This window comes from Lampetra fluviatilis, chromosome 13 (assembly GCF_964198595.1).
Source record: "Lampetra fluviatilis chromosome 13, kcLamFluv1.1, whole genome shotgun sequence".
NCBI lineage: Eukaryota > Metazoa > Chordata > Hyperoartia > Petromyzontiformes > Petromyzontidae > Lampetra > Lampetra fluviatilis.
The window spans coordinates 14,535,325-14,540,809 of record NC_136287.1 but is presented as its reverse complement, the minus strand read 5'-3'; positions in this window follow the sequence as shown (position 1 = coordinate 14,540,809).

Below are 5,485 nucleotides of genomic sequence, written 5' to 3'. Positions count from 1 at the left end.
AGTTCATAGCGCAGTGCCGTGCTCACTGCACCACCGCTCAACATTCACTCACTTAGGCACTACGTATGGAAATATGTTCAGGGGCTAAATGCCAAGGTCCGCTAATCACGACGAGAGGGTTTCCGGAGAGAGAGAGTTCGTGCTGACTGCGTATTGTGGAAGAGACTTTGAACATTCAGGGTCTTGTCAAGGAAGCACCCGTTCATCGAACTGATGGGAATGACCACAGAGGAGAGCTTCATGCAAGACCCTCCCGAGAAGAGTGATGAGACTCGCCAAGGCGTTCCTGTGGAAATGCGACTGATATAACGAGCCTATTACTCGCACATTTTACAGATGTGCGGAAGACTTTAATCGGCACATTTGTCGAGTGAGAGCTTTATTTCTGCCCTACGTCAAAGGGGGCTTCTGCCTTTTGCTTGGCAAGCTGTGCACACAAAGCACGTGGCCCGTCCCATCCGCGGCTCTCTCCGCCCGGCCTTTCTCATTGTAATCAGGGCAGCAGCGGAGGAGGAGGAGCGGCCCCCTCCCCTGCTGCCCTGGACATCGGCACAATGTGTTTGTGGCCGAGGTCACGGGGCCTCTGGGGGCACAGAGGCCGTGCAGCTGAATGGGAGGTGCGGTGGGGCCGCAGCCCCGCAGCCGCACTGCCCGTGCCAGCAGCAGCAGCAGCGGCAGCAGTGGGAGCGCGCACACCCCACGGCATTGTCGCCCATTCTCTGCCTCCCAGAATGGCATTTCAAGTATCCATCTATCTATATGTTTATTTAATTATTTAGCCTTTGTTAAAAGGAGAAAAAAAGAAGGCCATTTGTTCAAATCTTAAATCCAGGGTTACTGGCCCACAATAAATCTGTATGAAACGTCTACTTTCATTTGGGGGGGGGGGGGGGGGCTTTTACAGGGACAACATCAAAGTGCTCTGCTTGCTCAAGCGAGCACCGGCGTGGCATCCGTCTCCTTTGGCCGTCCTGTGCCAGTGGTGGCAATTCCACATTCCCGTAGTCGGGGCCAGGCTCTCCACGGCACCACCGCTGTTTAATGCCTCCCAGAGGGAGTGATGCTTGTTGCGCCAACTCTGAAGGGGATGTCAGGTTGTGTCAATCCCCGACCGGGATTGAAATCACGGGTTTTCAGATCGCAAGCCATAATGCGCTCCGAGCACAGAGCCACTCGGTTACATGTCACGCGTGTGTGTGTGTGTGCTGGACTTGTTTCGTACCGTGCGCAGCCGAGAACGACACTGACACGACGTGCACCCCTTCCTCTGACGACATTGCTCACCGTGGCGTCTGTTGCTCGACGCTCGCGCCGCGACGCGATGGCGCTCGCCGCGTCGCCGTGCGGGGAGCGAGGAGACGAAGGCAGCGAACGCGGACCCCGCCGATTTGCGAACGACGCCTCCTCTCCACGGCTGCCTGGATGCCGTGAAAGCGCACGGGCCCCGTCGTGAGCGCGCGCAGGTGTCGTGGGAGATGTGTCGAGGCTTTGAAATGTGATGCGTGGATTTAAAAAAATAAATATTTCTCCCGATTATGTGAGTGGGGCATCTATAAACGGATCGCCCTATATTGCTCTCCACCACCATCACCACTTCTCTGACCTGTAGCCAATCAGAGCAGCCATTGAAGGGGTCATCTGGGTCAAGGGCCATGTGGTTATCACAAAGTACACACAGGGCAATGGTGGCGTGATTGCACCTTGTAAGTGGCCAAAGCTGACATCAAAATCACTGCTGTCATGATATAACTTTTTCCCTTTCAGACATGTCGTTCTGTCCGACTGGAATGGAAATTTTGAGCTTCAGGGTTTTCACGATTCGAGCTCTGATGAGGTATAATGCATTATGCTGGGTCTGAGTGTAAGTGTAGTAGACTGTAGCAAAGAGAGTGGACAGAGTAAAAACAGTGAAATTCAAATCCTCGACTCTTTTTATGCAGGTCAGAGGCATGGCGGTGTGAATCTTCCACCCACAATACCGCGTGACCTAAATGGAGTAGTTTTATCTGAGCATGTTTTTTTTAAAAAGATGTATCACCACTTCCTGCATCCCATATTTTTTTCCCATGAGGATGGTCACAAATTTGGCGGCATGTGAGCTCGTTGAGCACACGGTGCAGCTACATTGTAACGAAATAGTCACGGGAGCAGAGAAGCGGTGACTGTTTGGTACTGCGCAGTCTGAAACATTCTGGCACAGCAAGCGGTTGGGAGTACAGGGAACGTTGTGATGAGCGAGTCGAGGGCAGGAGGCTACAGTGGTGTGGACTCGTGGCGAGAATGAGCCCCTGAGGCCAGCGTGCACGAGCGCGGAAGAATAGGGGGTTGGGTGGATCAGAAATCCACGTGGGCAGATTGGCGGGTAGAGGGGGTCTCAGAGAAAGAACGATGGAGACTGAGTGAAGAAACGGTGATGCTGGCTACAGAGCGAGAGAGAGACGCGGTGGAAATTAATTTGGCCTCATCATCCCTATTGAGCTGACGGAATGGGCAGATGATGGTGTTGACGTTAGTTGTCACCCTCGCCATGACCACTCTGCCTGCTGAAGCATGTGAGCATCTGCCATGGGGGAGACAAAGGTGGCCAGGCATGTTGCTCGCCATATCGCCCACACGCGTAACCGCTCTGCCATTAATAATTTACGGGGTTTTGTTTATGTTATCGATTAAATGATTTCACCTGGATAATTCCTGGAGATGGAACATCTGGTTTGCACAGCACCCACACGCAGTGACACGTGGACACGCATGTACAGTATTCGCTTTTAAAAGCTTTTTAAAAGCACTCGTCCGTGCAGTCCAGTCGTGCTGGGGGCATCATGATTAGACACAATGCCTTAAGATTATGGAACATTAGCGGTTATTGTTGAACATGAGCCACAGCATGCGAGGAATTAGTAAATAAAGCCTCCATTTATCCCAGATAATTCAGTAAGAAATACCAATCATGACCTGGATCGAGGCGCGCTTTCCAACACCGTGCACGCGATATGCGCACCACTGGATCTGGTAGTTTTCAAACACTTATATAATTGATGAATTTATTCAAGAATGCCCCAACGATAATTACGTAATTTTGTTGTTCGTGTGAGGAAGTTTAGTTGGGATGAGTCATAGGTCTACAATGTCTCCATATTATATTAACGCAGGATGTACTTTTGACCGTGTGCTGTGTTGTGAACGAGGAGCGCTCCGTGTCTGACATCTACGAGAAGACCGTGGAGCTCCCCTCCATGATCTTACGGTTCCAGGCGGTTTGTCTTCTGCCTTGTGCTACACCCCACTTAAAGGTCACCCACACCCCACTTAAAGGTCACTGTCCACATCACAACCAATCCAACATTTTGGCTCAGCCGTCGAACAAGGATGGGCACTGCATCGCGCACTTTCAGATGCGCTGCTGCGGCCGTCTGGAACGCTCTTCCTTCTGCTATTAGGAAGCCACTGGAGTTATGCACTTTTAAATCATCCAAATTTAAAACTCAGTTCCGTAGAACTGATTTTGTGTGTTTAGTTTGTTGCCATGCCCCGGCATCTCAGATTAGCACAATTGGCTACGTACGGTTCAAGATACGCACATACAATGCTCGTTATTTATTTTTATATCAGCCATGAGGGCCGTTATATCAAAAGGAGACAAAACGGATTTGAAGAATTAGAGAATTAGAGAGCCTATGAATGAATTGTTCGTGAAGGTCACAGGGAACCGCATAAAAGACAATTTATAGGCGAGCCAAGCACATGTGCACGAGTGGATTTAGGTAAAAAAACTAAGACTGAAAATCATCATGACGAGCTTTCACAAGCTATGAAAAGGCATTTAATTCCGTGTAAATTGAAACTTTCACTCAAGCTACAGTATCACAAACCGAGGCCTTCGTCAGACAAACGTATCTCAAAATTATCATAAACCATTTCTAATGAAGAAACAGCTACGTTGTGAATAAATGCACAAGGGGACAAAGGTACAATCCATAATAGAGATGTTGGGTTATATGGCGTAAATATAAATGTGTCGTTAAACCCGCCACCACCGGACACAGAAAATTATCAAGGGTTCGTCACGTAAACAAAGTGACATTTTACCATTGTAAATGTACAATTGTAAATGTACAATTGTAAATGTGGGTTTACCCTCCAACACACCTGTGGGCTGTAGTAGTAACGAATTGGCATGTTTTGATTACGTGACAACCCTTGATAATTTTCTGTCGGGTGTTGGCGGGTTTAACGACACATTTATATTTACGTGACCTCACCCAAAAAGCTATGTTATGGATAATATTGGTCGCGAAAGCTTCCTACGTGTTAAACAAAGCTACGATTTGTTTGTGTAACGGGGAGACGTAACTACAGCGCTCACAAAGCATCTACAGCGGCCGTTACGTAGCCGTAACAACCAGACAACTTTTATTGTATATATATGTAACACTTGTCTTTACACAATTTCTTTCCAATCGTTCAATGGGCCTTCGTTTCATCTTCCGCACCGTACGTCGCCGACCGTGCTTAATCGGAGGTGAGGGAAGCAAGTGAGAATGCGTGCATGCGTGTGAATTTGGTGCATGACCTTATGAACTATTTGCATCGTGTCCATCGAGTTGATGGCGATCACACGACATGATGGCATCCGTGGTGAAGCCATTGAAAGGATATGAAATAAAAACCGTCCGACACAAAAAAGGATAGTAAAACAGCAACACAACACGGCAGGTACCCAGTTGTACATCACGCTCGTGTACAATCTGCTGCTGTCGTGTTATTAATTGGGCCCAGGGTCGTTCCTTTAACGGTCTTCTTGTCCTTTCAGACAGCATCACATTTTCGCCTTCGCAGCTGCTTACAGGATTGAGGATTTACAAGCCACGGTCTATTCCAAATTCCCCTACGGAGGCTAAGCCACACATCATGCCGGGAAGCAACTGGCAAGTGACACTACGGCTCTGTGCCCCCCAAATCCCTTCAAGCCACTTAACCAGCCAGTAGATTGTGCTCTAAGCTGTGCAGATGACACTGCTCTGCAGGCCATAGCTGTCCAATGAGACATCGGAGCTGACCCTGATCAATGTAAGTGCAAAGTGAATGTCGGCGCTGGGGCTGTTTTGCCACGTGGGAGAACATTGTTCTGACTTGAGGTGGCAGCCTGGGACTCGAGGAAAGGCCAGATGACGGCGGCGGCGGCGCTACGATTTGACAGGCGCGCCAAGCTGTGTACGTTGCACTTATGTTGCACCGTAATAAGCCAGCCGTGGTAATAATCAGAGGTGCGGGGGAAGGACAACAAACTAAACACAAAAATCAGTTCTAAAGAAATGAGTTTTAAATCTAGATGATGATTTGAAAGTGTCATAGCTCCAGTGGTTTCTTAATATCGGAAGGAAGAGCGTTCCAGACGGCCGCAGCAGCGCAGCTGAAAGCAGGCGATGCAGTGATCGTCTTCGTTTGACGGTTAAGCAAAAAAATGTAGTGAATAGTGTTATATATA